The sequence below is a fragment of the Chionomys nivalis genome, chromosome 25 (assembly GCF_950005125.1).
Source record: "Chionomys nivalis chromosome 25, mChiNiv1.1, whole genome shotgun sequence".
NCBI classification, from domain to species: Eukaryota; Metazoa; Chordata; class Mammalia; order Rodentia; family Cricetidae; genus Chionomys; species Chionomys nivalis.
The window spans coordinates 10,701,580-10,718,509 of NC_080110.1; the positions used below are offsets into that span (position 1 = coordinate 10,701,580).

General features: G+C 46.2%; 1 protein-coding gene across 2 annotated transcripts in view; it reads left to right on the top strand.

Annotated features, from left to right (window-relative positions):
* The window catches only part of LOC130866575 (cytochrome c oxidase assembly factor 4 homolog, mitochondrial), a 39,892-nt gene that overhangs the window by 4,938 nt on the left and 18,024 nt on the right, over positions 1 to 16,930 (top strand). The window contains exons 1-2 of one of the 2 annotated variants that reach the window (XM_057758109.1): positions 14,093 to 14,157; positions 14,409 to 14,522. The exons of the other annotated variant lie outside the window; for it this stretch is intronic. The gene's annotated coding sequence lies outside the window, so the exon portion shown is untranslated. Of the gene's footprint in view, positions 1 to 14,092; positions 14,158 to 14,408; positions 14,523 to 16,930 lie in introns of those variants that run through there. 2 annotated transcript variants of the gene reach the window in all.

The window sequence follows — 16,930 nt, forward strand, 5'->3', positions numbered from 1 at the left end:
CAGTGGTTCTCAACCTTCCTAATGCTGAGACCCTTTAATACAGGTTGTGGTGACCCCCAACCATTAACTTACTTTGTTGCTACTTAATAATTATATATAATTAAAAAAATATAATATATGTGTATGTATGTATGTATGTATGTATTGGAGAAAGGTGAAGAGGACACCTCAATATTAACCTCTGGCCTACACATGTCTGAGCCTGTCCAGGAGGTGAGTACATCTAAGTATACCTCCTCACCCATACACACACCAACAAACCAGCCAGGTTAGGAATGTAACTCAGTCAGTAGAGTGGCTTGCAGAAAGGATCAAAGGTTTCTGGTTATCCTCAGCTACACAGTGACAGGGCTACATGAGACCCTGTCTCAAAACTAAATCAATCAACCATGCAAACAAACAACCCCCCCCCCCCAAAATAGCAAAACCCAAACAAATGGGGCTGTGGGTGAAGCTCAGTGGTAAACACTAACATGTGTAGCCTTGGTGCTCAAGGAAACAGCAAAACACATATCCACAGGAAACTCCCTGGGGTGGTTTGAAGAGGAGGTATGGCCCCATGGACTCGTGTGTTTGAATGCTTGGGCTATAGGGAATGACACTATTAGAAGATGTGTCCTTGTTGGAGGAAGTGTGTCACTGTGGGAATAAACTTCAAGATCTCATATATGTTCAAGTTACGCCCAGTGTGGTAGATAGCTCACTTCCTGCTGCCTGTGGGTTAAGATGTAGCACTCTCAGCTCCTCTTCAGCACCATGTTTCCCTGCATGCTGCCATACTTTCTTGCCATGTTGATAATGAGCCAGCCCCAACTAAATGTTTTCTTTTATAAATGTTGCTGAGATCATAGTGTCTCTTCACTGCAGTAAAACCCTAACTAAGACAATCCCCAAACCCAAGAACGTCCTCGAGGACATACTTGAGGAATGAACTTGAGATGGTCTCACCAAAGGCATCCCATACGATTTGCACTGTATTTCATCTGGGTTGTGTTTAAAGGAAAGACAAACCATAGATCCGTCTATGTATCACATGAAAAATTATGCAGAAAGGAAAGAACATTGAGACAAAGCATTTTTTCATAATATATGTGGCTAGAGAAATAGAAAACCATGAAAGACGACAGAACACCAATAATTGAGTTACCTCTTTGAGCCTTTGTGGAGAAGAACAGAGCAATGGATCTGGAGCTCAATCCAGCAATGGCTAGAGGATGCTGGGGAAGCAGGTTCGTCCTTGGTCTGAAGGACAGTGGCCACAACGTCCATCAAAGAGGACCTGTGCTACGGCTTAAAGCCAATCTGCAGGAACATCCAGCCCGTAATTCTTTATTTACATTTCTGAGTTCCTTCGGCTAGACTCCTAGACGTGAAATGAATAGCTCAAGGAGAACAAACTTGCCCTTTTTTCTTAAAGGGAAACTCTCTGTGGGCTTATCATTGCAGTTTAAGAAGCTGGTCAACTTTGATACCAGAGATCTTAGAAGTCATTTTTTTTGATCAAGCCATGGTGACTGGTGCCAGTAGCTCCAGCATGTGGAGACTGGAGGATCAAGATTCCAAGGCCAGGATGTTGAGGCCAATCTGGCCACCATATCTGTCACCCCACCGGTGCTAGGGTTGATTTGGCCGCCTCAGTGGATGTTGTGGGATAATCTTTTTCCTACACTGTGAAGATGTGCCTTTGCCACGGTGCATTTTGGTTTAATAAAAAGCCGAATAGCCAATAGCTACGCAGGAAAGGATAGGTGGGATTTCTGGGAGAGAGAGGAGAAGAAGAAGAGGATTCCAGGCACTTGGTTATGCCAGCGAGATGCCGAGGAGACACTGAAGAGATCAGATGTATGGTACAGAGTAGAGGTAAATTGAGTCATGCGGCAGAACATAGATTAATAAAAGTGGGTTTTAAGTTTTTAGGTTAAAAGAGCTAGTGGGACAAGCCTAAGCTAATGGCCAAGCTTTCATAATTAATAAGAAGAAGTTTCCATGTTGATATTTGGGGTCTGGTGATTCAAAGACAGTCCAACACGAAAGTTTGCTACAGCCCCCTGTGTGTCCTGTCTGAAGTTGGTTGCTCATGGAAGAGGAGGACCTTCCCTGAATAGAAGAGGACCCATCTGCCATCAAGAGTGTGAGAACCTCCAAACAAGTTCTCAGGAGTTCAAGCCAGCCTCACCTATATAGCCAATTCTAGGTCAGTTGGGGGCTATGAGATCTTGTCTCTAAAAACCAAAACAACAGAAAGAATTATGTCATAACATAGTATTTGATTATTTTAATGCCTTAAAAACCATACACTATTTTTATAATACTCATCATATATTGAGATTTTTTTTTATTAGTTTTATTATTATTTTGAGACAAGGTTTTATTGTTATTTGAGACAAGCACTGACTAGTCCGGAACTGTCTACGTAGACCAGGCTGGCCTTGAACTCTACCTGCCTCTCCCCACCCTAAGTGCTAGGATTAAAGGTGTGCACCAGCATACCCTAATGCCTTTTGTTGTTTTTGAGACAAGGTCTCCTGAAATGTAGCCCAGGCTGGATCTACTTTTCTATGTAATTCGACTGGCCTTCAATTCCTGATCCTCCTTGCTTCTGCTTCCCAAAAGTTGGGATTATTAGCATGTGCCACTTGTTTGGCTTCTTCATATTCAGACACTACTTATAAATATGATTTTCGATGTATGAAAAAAATAATATTGATTCATTTATTTTTTTAATTTATTAATTTTTGGAGGTAGGGGCTCATGTTGCCTAAGCTGTCCTGGAACTCACTCATGTAGGCCTGAAACTCAAACTCCTGTTTCGGTCTCTTGTGTTCTGGGTTTATACCACGCCTACTTTATTACTTGAACTTTATCGAGCACATTAACGCTTCAGACATGGTTGGATAGTGAGTGTAGGAATCTGTGTGCATGTTGGTTTACAAGGCTAGCAGGTACTTCTTCAAAACTTAGCAAACAACTGGGGTAAAAGGGGAAAAAAAAAAACCTTAGCAATCATCTTGAATGACTGTCATCTGAAGGTTATTCTTTTTACTCTGAATTTTCCTTTCTCTGTAGCTTTGGAGCCTGTCCTGGAACTAGCTCTTGTAGACCAGGCTGAAATTTCCCTGTTTTTACAGTACTTATATATTTCATTTAGATTAGAAAAAAAACTGGATTTTTAAATACCGAGTCACAGTGAGATTTGAGGGCTTCTGAGCAAATAAAAACCACTGAGCCCTTCTTTCCTTTTGTGAGAAGTGACCTTAGGACAAACTGCATTTTAATGTGGGCGGCACTGGACAGACAGGAAGAGCACTCGCTCCGCCCCCCACTTGCATCAGGGTCAGAGGCTTCCGGACTCTGCAGGGAACCAACGTGAACCAGCACAGCAGGTTTCAGCACAGCAGGTTTGCGGCAGCGTGGGCTGCTCCGGTGGAGCTGCTAAGGTTTGAATCAGCGATTAGGGCACTTTTCGGCTGACCAAACACCCCCTTCTCGAGCTTCACGGGCTCGTCCCCAGAGGGCCCGCTCTGCGGTTCTGTCCCGAGAAGACTGGGAACCTGACACCCCCGGAGTGGAAACAGAGCAGGGTGTGGGAGGCCACTTTTGTATCACACGAGGTTTCTAGGCAGCAGCTTGTTTAACCACTTCAGTGTACCGAATCATTCAGCTTCAATGACTTTTAGAGACGGGCGAGTTCATAACGAGAAGTTGGGCAGACCAGGCCAGGTAACCTGTGGCCCCTGCCTCGCTTTCCAGGTCACTGTGGTACTAGTCTGTGGATCAGTCCTTCCAACATGAGGTTTTGAGGTTTTCCAGACTGAGGTATGCCCAGACTTCTGCCTACAGTCTTCCCTGTTTGGAACACCTTTTCGGACCACGCACTCATTTGAAATTTGGCTCAGATATAACCACTATGCCCGTTATCTTCATGGGAATGCATAAACTTCTGCTGAACTGTGGGCTTCATTGTGGCACTCTGTGCACATATAACACATTCTGACCTTACCCTTCACAGTGCCCTGTTTCCTCTTCTCTCCGACACTCCCACTTTGACCCTGTAAGCACACAGTGGAGGCTTCACTGAATGCAATCTTGAACTGTGGCCTTTCCTTTTAACCTCTCCTGGGAAAGGACCTTAGTGTCTTGTGCGTGCTACTCTGCCTCAGAGGTGTATCTGCGGCCCTAGGGTTACTTTTATTTTGAGATAGGATCTCATTAAGTCTCCCAGGAAGGCATTGAACTTTTTGTCTTCCTGCCTTAGTCTTATGAGCGGTTGAGATTACAGCGATGCACCCCAAGATATGGCCCCACTGACTTCTCATTGAAGAATGTACATGGTTTCAGAGGGACAAAGTGAACTTTAAGTTACATTTATCTATGCACCTGCCTATCCATTTACCCATCTATCTACACATCCATCCACCTTCCCACCCTCACACCCATCTACTCATCCATCCACCTTCCCACCCTCACACCCATCTACTCATCCATCCACCTTCCCACCCTCACACCCATTTATCAACTCATTCACCCACCCATCTCCCCCATCCACCCACCCATCTAAAATTAAATTTTATTTTATCTTCGGTTATTGTCTACCCCATTTGACTACAATAATTTAGAAAAATAAGGAGTCTATTGTACTTGCCACTGCGCCAGGACCATGCTTGCCACTTTACAGGTGCTGGCTTCGTGCCGGGTGACTGAAGTCAGGTGTGGCCACGTACATCTGTATGTAATTCCAGTGGTTGGAAAGCTAAGACAGGAAGGTCTCAAGTTTGAGGCCTAGCTAGTCACACCCTACCCCAACCTCAAAAATAAAATGCTTAAGGCTGGCATGGCGGCACCTGCGTTTAATCCCAGTACTTGAGAGGCAGAGGTTAGCCTGTTTTACAGAATGAGTTCCAGGACCGCTAGGACAATGCACAAACATCAAATCAAATCATGCTGCTTTGTCAGGTAAACTAGAATTGTGTGTCGTCCAGTTTAAAGGAACTAAGGGTAGAAAATCTATAGTGTGTTACAAGGAAGCGTTAAAGCTCATCCCCTTAAGGCAGCTCTCAAATGATAAATGATTAAATGCTAAGATCAATACGATGTTTCACTGCGACAGTAATGATTTATGCCTTACTCCCGCCTGTAGTTAGACTGGCGAAGAGATTTGGGCGAGATGACACTGGAGAATTTCGCGACAAGAACTTGATGAATGCTTTGCAGCTTTAGATTATGATTCTCCTGGTGGTTTCAGGGACCGTGTGATAATGACCGAGGATGCAGACCAGGCCAGCCAGGGACAGCCTTGAACCGTCATTGTGCAAAAGGAGCTTTTTAGACAGCTTAGTGGCTCTGCATTGCAATTCCACTTAGTGGAGGAAGACAAATGGGTAAAAAAGGTTCAGCAAAAGCGACATGGGTATTCTCATACTGCCCAGTCTCCCTTCCCCTGGTCCTGGGCTTCCTCTTCCTGGGTAGCTGGACCAAGTTCAGACTCGCATGTTGGGAACTAGGAGACTGTACTTCAAGGCAGGGAGCCTGAAAGACCCTCCTTCCTCCTTAAGGAAATCAAAGCCTGATCAAGATCACTGGCCATTCTGGCAAGACTGTGAGTCATGGAACCAGACTAGACCGGGAAAGAAGTGGAGAGAGCCTAGGAGGGGCCTGGAAAGAGGTGTGGGGGAATGACTGTCTTCAACAGAAACATACTGTGTCTCTGTTCTGCCGCCAGAAGTGGGATATCGGTGCCTTCAGTGGGTCATTTCTTTTAAGGATAGAGAGGGAGATTCTTTAGTCTCTGGAATCCTTAACTTGCAGATGGCTTTGTCTTTGTGTCTTCTCATGGCTCTGTGTCCAGATTTCCCCTTATGGTAAATGTCCCCTTCCCTGGGATTAGGGCCGACCATAACCACTGTGTTTTAACCTGATGATTTGCAAGAGGCCGTTCCTTTCCTCTTTTCAATCTATTTATTTATAGACAGGATCTCCCTGCCTAGACCAAGGCTGGCCTCTAACTTACAGCATTCCTCCTGCCTCAGCTTCTGAGTGCTAGAGTTACAAATGTGTGACTGTAACATGCTCAGTTTAAGGATCAAACTTCTTTTATCATTTATTTATTTATTTTTGAGACAGGCTTTCTCTCTGTGTGTAACACTATAGTCAGTTTAAGAACCTTAGTTCTTCTTTTATAATTTGTCTGTCTATCTATCTATCTATCTATCTATCTATCTATCTATCTACCTATCATCTACTATCTATTTTTGAGACAGGCTTTCTCTGTGTATTCCTGTCCATCCTGGAACTCACTCTGTTGACCAGGCTGGCCTCGAACTCAGAGATCTGTCTGCTTCTGCCTCCCGAATGCTGAGATTAAAGGTGTGCGTGCCACCACCTCCCAGCAAGGACTCTGTTCCTGAATAAGACCCCACAGTTCTGGGATTTCAACATCTTTGAGAGAGTCATGCTTCAACTCCTAGGAGGGAGACAGGGAAGAAAATAGAACAGTGTGTGTGTGTGTGTGTGTGTGTGTGTGTGTGTGTGTGTGTTGGGAGCAGGCAGAACTTGAGGTTTTGTAGGACAGCTGGACCATGGTATAGCACAAGGGCTTTTATAGGGTCTCTCCAACTCAGCAAGCCTCTGCTGGACCAGATGCCAATAATAAATCCGCAAATCCTCATGAAGCGACTGAACCATCTTGGGAAGTAGGTTTATTTCTGGTGCGGGGGAAGAGAAGGGATGTCAGAGCTGGGGCAGTTCAACAGAGGTGACTTTGACATGGGAAGAAAGCTGGTTCTTACTGGGCCACAGGTCCTGTCTCTAGTGCTGCCCATACGGCCTTGTCTAGCCTCGTTGGGGCTCAGTGTCCTCATCTATATCTTCTGTAAAATGGGGCAAGTGAGGAGGAAGTCAAAAGGTATTTGTGTAAATTATATAAGATGAGGCATGAAAAGAATCTGCCGTCAGAAGGGACCTAAACAAGTTAGTCAGTTCCTCCCCTCTGCTCTGCCCCCCTCCTCCCCCAGGATGACCCCTTCCACCCAGGACAGTCCCCCTCCCAGGCTGAGTCCTCCAGAGAGGTCTCTGCCCAAGGAAACAGTTAACTTGTTTTCATTTCAACTTTAGAGTCAACATTCTGATTATGAGGCATTGCTGACAGACATCTAAATGTCCTGTGGTTGGTTAGACTCCTCTTTGGCAGGATGAAGTGTGGCCAGAATCACGCAGTGACTCTAGCTTTGGGAGAAGAGGCTGGAAGGGTGTGACTGAGGGGTGCTTCCTAGGTAAGTACTGTTTGCGGATGGAGGTTTTGAATCACCCAATACATAACACTTAGTGTCTTGCTTTATTCTCTCTGCCTTATTCCCTCTGAGACAGGGTCTCTCACTGATCCTGAAACTAGGTTTGCTGCTAGCAAGCCCCAGCAATCCTCCTGTCTCCACTCCAGCTATAGGAATGGAATTAAAAAGCACAGTGATCACATGTGACTTTTTATATGTTTGCTGGGGATTCAGACTCAAGTCCTCATGTTTTCAAGCTGGAGATGATAGGGTGGAAGGATCAGGCCTTCACAGCCCTCTCTGGCTATGGAGAAAGTTCAAAGCCAGCCTGTGCTACTTGAGACCTTGTCTCGAAAGAAGGGAAGGGGGATGGGGAGATAGATCAACCAGGAAAATTCTTGCCACATAAGCATGAGCGTCTGAATCTAATTCTCAGAATTGACGACATAAATGGAACCAGGTACATGCTGGTAATCCCAGCACAGGGGAAGTTGAGCCAGCCGGATCCCTGGAATTCATTGGCCAGCCAGAATCCCGGGACAGTGGAAAACCCTGTATGGTGATTTGAAAGAAAATGGCCCTCAAGGGGAGTGGCACTATTAGGAGGCGTGGCCTGGCTGGAGGAAGTGTGTCATCATGGGGGTGGGCTTTGAGGTCTCTTTTTCTCAAGCTTCAATCAGTGTGACAGTGAGTTGGCTTCCTGTTGCCTAAAAGATGTAGCACTCTCAGCTCCAGCACAGTGTCTGCCTGCATGTCACCAAGCTCCCCGCCGTGATGATATAATGACTGAACCTCTGAAACTGTAAGTGAGCCACCCTCAATTAAATGTTTTCTTTATGAGAGTTGCCATGGTCCTGGTGTCTCCTCACAGCAGCAGAAACCCTAATTAAGATGCCCTGTCTCAAAAAGCAAGGTGGGTGGCTGCTGAGGAAGGCCAGAGTAGGCCAAAGGAACGTCGTCTCCTGACCGCCACACACATGAACACACATGTTTTTAAAAAACAAGTTGGGGAGAGGGAACCTCGCATCTGTGTAATTTTCACATAACATTAGAAAGAGACAAAATTAGATAGAAAAAAATGTATAGGATTCAGCAGGAGCAGAGACCTTCCGTTTTCGGGGTCATTAGCAAGTCTGGTTGTGGATTTTCCCCAGGAAGAGAAGCCCAGTGCTTTTCTGATTGGATAGCTTTGTATGTATTACTTTATCTCAAGAATTTTCCTCTCTGGAGAGCTGTGCCCTAAATAACAACCAATGCTATGTTTTCTCTGCCATATATACTCGAGAACCTGAATGCCAGCCCCAAGCAGAAACACGGCTTTCATAGCCCATTCATGTCCCCCACATGCCCTTGGCCTGCCTCCCCAGAGGGTCATGGTCCAGCTCATAAATAGCATCAAAGAGAAGTCACTTGGGGGTAAGGCAGTCTTGGAAGTAGAAGGCAGAGACCTCTGAAGCAATGACTAATGGGGGCAGTTAGGGCTCTCTTTGTCCCTTGTTAACAGGGAATAAATAGCCCTCCAGCCTCCCCTTTCTACTACACTAGACAGAGAAGGAGGAAGGGGCAGAGAAAGTTCGGGACTGTCATGTGCCTCCTTTACTTCCCCTCACAAGTCACCAAGTCCAGTCAGGAATGGCCTGGCAACCTCTTTCCCGTCTGAGGTGTTGGTGTGGTGAGCGTTTGAAGAAATGTTCCAATGGCTTATGAGTTAGAGGATCCTCAGGTCAAGTTCTGCCTTAGACCTCAGATAGCCATGAGCCCCTGTGATGTGTGACGTAGGATCGGGGCTCTTCGTGCTTTGCCTGACAAGGGAGTGTGTTCAACCCTGATGAGATCCCTGAATGGAGGTCTCTGGGCTCTGTGTTCCTTGAAAGCACGTATTTAGTGTGCTTGAAAGCATGTGTTTTTATAAAATTTGAGTCAATTATGCTCATTATTTTGTTTGTTCATTTTGAGAATGAAGGCCAGGATAGCCCCAAATCCATCATGTAGCCAAGGATAACTTTAAATTCTCATCTTCCTGTCTTTGCTTTTCCAGTGCTGGGGTAGACCATCTATTCAAGTGGAAGTGACAGCTAGAGATTTGGGTTCATGGTTATCGCTCCAGCGCTCAGGACACAGAGACAGGAGCATCTTGGATTAAACTTGGGTCGCACGGGGAGATCCTGTCTCAAAAAACAAAAACAAAAAATGTTAGGAGCTATTGGAGGCTGTGCCTCCCCCCCCCCAACATACACACACCCTGAATTCCCTGTGAATGGCTTGTTTTTCCTGTGTTTGCAGCTGCTCTGAGCAAAACAACTTGTTTTCCTCTGCTCTGAGCAGGTTGCAGCTGCTTTGAGTGTGAGACCTTGATGGCGGGAGTTGGGGGGTGGGGGTGGGAGAGTAGGGGGGTTCTGATGGGTCTGTAGCTGAAAGATCCCGAGAGCTGGGGCATGGCTATCAGTTAAGGATCCCTATGTAAAGCTTCCCCTGAGCTCAGTAAAGTTGGCATTCTTGTATCAAGGATGACCCGTGGATTCGTCTCTTTGTCTCTGTGTCTGTGTCTCTGCATGTTTCAATCTCCAGCCCCTTGCCCGGAGACTCTCTTGTGTCTTGCACTGAGATATTGCTCTAACATTTATGCCTCATTTCTTCTATTAGTTTTCTGGGCCTATCTTCAGGATGTATCATTCATTGGGAGGAAAAGATAAAAGAATTCTGTTTTCTCTTCTGCTGGGAACATAGCTCAGTGGAAGGAGTACACCTGGGTAGTATGTTCAAGTCCCCGTACTCCATCCTCCAGCATAGAAAAGGAGTTTTTCTTTGTAATGACGTAAAGGTTGGAATCGAGGAATATAAAGAATTAGAAGCCTTTGGTGTTGCCTAGTGTGCTTCCCTGCCCTCTCTCTTTAAGGGAGAGGGAAGAATGGAACATTCTACAAAGCTGTGTTTCCCCAACTCTCGCCTTTCTGTGGAAGGCTCCTTCCATCTTTAGCCTTATAAGGCTATTTTGGGCTGGATTGGCAGAGCCCACGGGGCATCATGGGAAACAAGCTTACAGAGTTTAGCAGTGCTGGGGGGTGGGGCTTACTAAAGATGAAAATGGCGTGGTTTAAAGCCCCAAGTTATACAATGCTCAGCCTTTGTTTCAGCCTGCATCTGGTTAAGTGGACCGCAGAGCCGTATTAAGAGAATCCCACTTCTAGCCGGGCGGTGGTGGCGCACACCTTAAATCCCAGCACTCGGGAGGCAGAGGCAGGTGGATCTCCCTGAGTTCGAGGCCAGCCTAGTCTACAAGAGCTAGTTCCAGGACAGGCTCCAAAGCTACAGAGAAACCGTGTCTCGAAACCCGTCCCCTCCCCCCAAAAAAAGTAAAAAAAGTTCTGATAAACATGTGGATGATATGTTTGTGCCTGGATGCACACCTACACAGCACACACACACGAGTGATAATAATAATATTATTATTTTTTTAAAGATTTATTTATTTATTATGTATACAACATTCTACCTCCATGTATGCCTGCATGCCAGAAGAGGGCGCCAGATCTCATTACAGGTGGTTGTGAGCCACCATGTGGTTGCTGGGAATTGAACTCAGGTCCTCTGGAAGAATAGTCAATGCTCTTAACCATTGAGCCATCGCTCCAGCCTGAGTGATAATATTATTAATAATAAACAAGAACAAAAATCCTAAGAAGTATACTATCTAAAGGGGGAAAAAGAGTACATATACATGCAGGGTTGGGCGAGAGCATTTTGGGTAACGGAATGGAGACTTCTGACATGTTTGAGTTGGGGTATCTGTTTATAACCCTTTTTAAAAAAATCAGGGTGTTTAGAAGCTGTGAAAAAGTAGACCAACAGGTAAGAAAGATTCCCAGAAGGATTTTTTTTTTTTTTTTTTTTTGGTTTTTTGAGACAGGGTTTCTCTGTAGCTTTGGAGCCTGTCCTGGAACTAGCTCTGTAGACCAGGCTGGTCTCGAACTCACAGAGATCCGCCTGCCTCTGCCTCCCGAGTGCTGGGATTAAAGGCGTGCGCCACCACCGCCCGGCTCCCAGAAGGATGTTAAAAAATAATCAAAAACAAAAAACCGAATGGAGTCTGTGACGAAAGCCGTGTAGTAAAGCATGGGCTTGGAATATGGCGGGCTCCGTGTCAGTTCATAGCACCATTTGGGGCGGAAAAACACAGGAAAGAAAAGAAATGAACCACGCTATGACTTAGTAAGTTCAGGGAAGAAAAGGCATGGGGGTAAAATAGGCAGCCATGGAGAAGAAGGGGAGAATCATTTGAGAGTTAGACTTGACCGGGCTTCCCTGGTTAGACCCTGGGTGGCACAAAGTGGGTTGCGGAAGACACCTAGCCTCCGCCTGGGCCTTCTGGGTGGGTGGTGGAACCGTGACTCAGATCTTCCAGACCTTGTAATAGGTGGTTGGAGGCTTCCGGAGAGTGTCTGGAAGGGTTTAATAAACATGGTGCTGAGAAGAAACGGAACCGCTCCAGTGAGAAGAGCAGACTGGTGTGATTCTGGAATATGCAAAAAGAGTTAGAACACCCCTTCCAGCTGCTGGGCTCTCACCAACGTCACTGTAAGATAAGCTAAAGTGGGTAATTCTCCACTCAAGGTGAGGCTTGTGGATTTCGAAGGGGCAACCTCAAAATAAACACATGGAAACCCAGTTGTTATGTTTTGTGTATGGGAAGGATTCTCCATCTCGACTGGGCAAACAAGAATAGAATGAGTTTACATGATGCCCTAGAAATTGATGCAGCTCTATCTGATTGCTACCTTGCAGACTGGTTTTTTTTTGGAGCGCCCACTCTTCTGTCTGGTCCACCCACCACATTCCTGTGTGTGATTCCAAGCCTGGTTCACATCCTGCCTTCTGGAACCTGCCCCCCATGACATCAGCCTGCATTTAGTTCTTTTGCTCCCATGTTCCTCTGCAGTAATTTGGGGTTCATTGCAGACTTCCTTGAAGGTTTCAGAGGGTGGGAACTGGGGGCTGAACCCAGGGTCCTGTGCACGCTCGATAATACCTTGCCATTGAGATGTGTGTCTAGACCTATCTGGACTTCGGATTGTGATGTGGGCCTCACTGGGTAGCACAGCCTGGCTTGAGGTTTGCTACTTCCCTGCTTCAGCCTCCTGAGGAGCTGGAATTACAATCTCCCCGGGCAGGCCTGGTTCACTCTTCGTTGTCACCTGTCCCCAGAGAATACCCAGTCTTACTCACCTGATACGCTTCTCTATCTCTGTACTCTGGTCACCTGCACTCTTGCCAAAAAAGCAGGCAAAATGACTGCCTATGACTGCCTGTATAGCCAACATGGGCCTGCTGGTTGTTTCATTCAGCAAAGGTTTACTGAATATTGGTCACGTGCCAAGCACATGACTGAGCCCCAGGGCACTTGGCTCCCTCTCCTCTGGCTCACTGGGTTCTAGCCACAGTCACTTGTTCCTACCCCGAGGACTTTCCTCTTGTCCTTCCAGCTGCCTGGACTGACTGTCCCTTCCCTTGAACTTTCTTATTTATTTTTTAACGCAGAGTCTCTCTGTGTGTATCCTTGGCTGGCCTAGAATTTACTATGCAGATCAGTCTGGCCTCCAACTCATAGAGATCCACCTGCCTCTGCCTCCCGAGTGCTGATATCAAACCCACCATATTTCGCTTGAACTCTCTCTTTTGTTTTTATTTGTTTTGCCTGCATGTGTGTTGGGCATCAGACCGCTGGGACTGGAAGTATAGACCTGTGAGCTGCATGTGTGTGCTGGGAATCAAACCTGGGTCCTCTGGAAAAGCAGCCAGAGCTCTTAACCATTGAGCCACCTCTCCAGCCTCCACCTTGAACTCTTGATATCAAGGTTTCTTTGATCTCATTTCCTTGGAGAAACCTCAGTCTAGTCTCTTGCTGTTGCCTTGATATCTCAGCATCTTTCATTTTTCTCAACGGCACTAGGTAAAACAGCTAATCCTGTGTGGTTTGCAGGTAAACTATGGGATGGTGGCAACGTCCTCTTCTCTGCGGGAACTCACGCAACAAGCATGGTGCTTCCCTCCTTGCAAGAGCTCTGACCGTTGGTTTGAACCAATAAATGGGTGATGTCGCTGTAACCAGGTTTCTGCCCTGTGGGAGCCTCCACTTCCTCCCAATTCCAGGTACTGCATGCTTATAGGCAAGGAACATATCGAAGGAAGACGGTGCGTGTCAGCATGTGGTAACTCTACCAAGGGGAGTTAATGAGGGCTGTGGACTCAGGGGAAGGCTGGAGAGTTGGTGTGTAGGCCTGGAGTATTTCATCACCTTTTATCCACTTCTGAGTATACGGCCTGACTTCTGCTTTACGCTTCCTAGAAACTCTTACAGCTTCTAGTCCTAGAACAAGACCTTTGATGATTGATGAAGACATAATAGACCCTCTTAGCCATCTTGAGACACTTGGTAAGATGTTTCGTAAGCAGTTCGCTTCAGTGTATATATGCATATATGTATATATTATATGTATATTCTTTATTACATAGTAGTGTTCCAACTCTGGGTCATTTCACCGACATATGTACTAGTTGTAGTCACCTTTACAGCTGTTTATGCGTGTGGTTAACTCCCTCGTATGGTAAGTGATGCCAGTCATCTTCCTCGTGACAAACTCTAGGTCTCCTCTGTTTTGTGCAGAGGCAGTTAACCTGTGCCCTGCTGTGGCCGTTCCTCCTGTCACTGTAGCGCCCCGTGTTCGAATTTAATCGAAGCGGTTCCCTTCCCCCTCCCCCCGAAACCCAGCAATATTTCTGGAGACGTATCTGCTGAGATTGATTTTCGGATGTCTTTTTGAAAGAGCGTCTCTGTAAACATTTGTTGACTCTTGGCCTTGATATGAGAACGGTCACCACACCACGCGGCTGGCGGGTAAGAGTCTCTTTGCTGAGGGATCAGCCACATGAGCGATTTAATCACAGCTTTCCTGGGTCTGCTATAGAACCTTCCATCAACCCTCCATCATCACACTAACTAGCGCTCCGTACGCTCACGTCATGAGTGCCAAAATTGATGTTTGTCCGGCCGGTGTCTAGTTAGGACTCATTTCTTTAGTCAGTTGAAAAGGCCTTTGTGTTGGGGGAATCAGATTATAATTTTACCCAATTTCTTCATGTTTTCAGCAGAAAAAAAGGACGCATGACCAAACTGCATAACATGTAATTAAAGCAGAAGACGGGATCCCATTGTTCTGAAGATTCAGCAGCACCAGAGACTGAGAACAGGAGAAAGAACAGGTTTTTAGTTGGAGAGATGGCTCAGTGGTTAAGAGCACTGGCTGTTCTTCCAGAGGTCCTGAGTTCAATTCCCAGCAACCACATGGTGGCTCACAACCATCTGTAATGAGATCTGGCATCCTCTTCTGGCATGTGGGCATGCATGGAGGCAGAATGTTGTATACATAAGAAACAAATAAATCTTTAAGAACAGGTTTTTATCAGACTCCCGTCTCATGTATTTCCCTTACCTGCCCTCATCACGTTACTTTCTTTTTTTTTCTAGGCCAGAGAATCAGTTTAGGGACTTAAGAATGTTAAGGAAGCCCTGCTGGACCCTCAGTCCCTGTAGCCTTCTTTCTTTCTCTGTAACCTTGCTTCAATTTCTCCTGTTCACAACTGCAGCTTCTTCTATGAAACAAGTTAGATTGGAATACAGGTGGATAATTGGGTAAGGTTGTAGAAATACCTTCCTATGGAGAACTCCTATCTGGAAGGGATATTGGGGGGGAAGGCTGCTAAATGAAGTGGCTTTTAGTTTATTTTAATAGAGAAATGGAGGGAGGGGAGAGGGAGGAAGAGAGAGAACAAAAGAGACCCCCAGAGACAGAAAGAAAAGACAAAATAGATAATTGTGTTCCCTGTGAAGCAGCTAATAACGCTGTCGTTTTTGACCCCGCTGCCATATAATGGAGATAAGAATCTCATTATTCAGAAACATGCACATACAGCGATTCTAGTCTTCGCACACAGCCACTAATCACCATGCTGCTCAGGCTGTGTGATTTACTCTGTGAACTCAGGCACATAAAAAAAAATCACCCTAATCACTTGCCAGTCATGGCAGCCCTGAAGACAGCACCAGAATAGTGCACGTTTGAAAGGGGACATGCTGAGGACAAGGCAAAAAAACGGAATCAAATACAATGGCTTCTGATTGGATTTCCAGAGCCACTGGCTATAAAGGAACATGGGGTGTGTGTGTGTGGGGGGGGTGGTTGGGTGTCCTCAAATGGTGCAAAGTTTGAAGCTAACACCAAAGTCTTGACATAGGATGGGCAGAATTGGAAATGAGGGTTCCCCATGACCTTAAGGAGTTCCAAGTTGCTCATTTCTACTACCCAAGAAACAGAGGCTTTTGGGAGTTTCTTCATCTTAGATCTGTGTGATCCAAAGCCAGACATTACTAGCCGCATGAGGGTCTTGAGCGCTTGAAATGCGCTGGTGCAACGGAGAGGAGCTGGACTCCTAGGACGGACACTGAAGTCAGAGACTGTGAGGGGGGAGTAAGGTAAGGTTGATCATATTTATTTGAAACAGGGCCTCATGAGATCAGGCTGGCCCAAACCCGACATAGCTAAGCATGATCTTGAACCTCTGATCCTCCTGCTACCACTGCTGGGATTATAAATGTGTTATCACACCCAGTTTACGCATGCCCACTGCTTCCTGCGTGCCAGGCAGATGATACCAGCTGAGATGGAAACATCAAGATTAATATATGGAGCGTTGCAGCGCACAACGCCTGTCTGTGCTCTATGCGCTACCATACAGTTCGTGAGCTTCGGGCAAGGGGCTGGAGATTGAAACACACACAAAGACACACAGACGAGAGATAGAGACAGGGACCTCTAGTCACAGGTAAGAAGCCCTCTATTGAATAGCACCCCCCCGCCCCGGCCATGGAGGCTTATATACCCAACAGTCAGGTGGGCCAACAGGTGAAAACCTTATCCTCTGATCCTCAAGGCCAAGGCAACACGTGCTCGTGAAGCAGAGCTGGTAAACAAATTTGACACAGCTTTCAGTAACTCAAATCAGAAGGAAAGTAAAGATCTCTAGCAGGGAAGAGCAGCTGGAGGCCAGGACTCCAAATGGTCCCAACAGAGGGTGTCAGTTGGCATAGGAAGATTGGAATTCTCTCATGGGCTCCTTCTAAATAAAGCCCGAATGAGAAAATCCTTCAATATACAAACTTGGGAGAGGTTGGTATACGGAAATGTCCTCTAAAGGGTCATGAACCATGTTGCCCGTTGCCCAGAACTTTTTGGGCCCTTTCCTCAGCTCATTAGCCCATTCTGATTCTTGGGAATGCCCCTACTCTGCACCCGAAGATAGAATTTCTCTGGTTGTCTTGGATCTCACTTTGTAGACCAGGCTGGCTTCAAACTCACAGAGATCCAACTGCCACCCTCTGTCTCCTGATTGTTGGGATTACAGGCGTGCGCCACCACTGCCTGACTGTATTTCCTTTCTTTGATCGTGAGTCTTGCTGTGGTCCTTTGCCCTGGGATACAAGAACCTGGAATTGCGTGTTCTCTAAAGTGAGACCCACAGCTCAACACGCCTAGACACATTTTCCTCAACGCTCCGGGCTTTCTTGCTGTTTGTCTGACTTCTGTGTGTCCCGGGAACTGCTGGGATGTTTA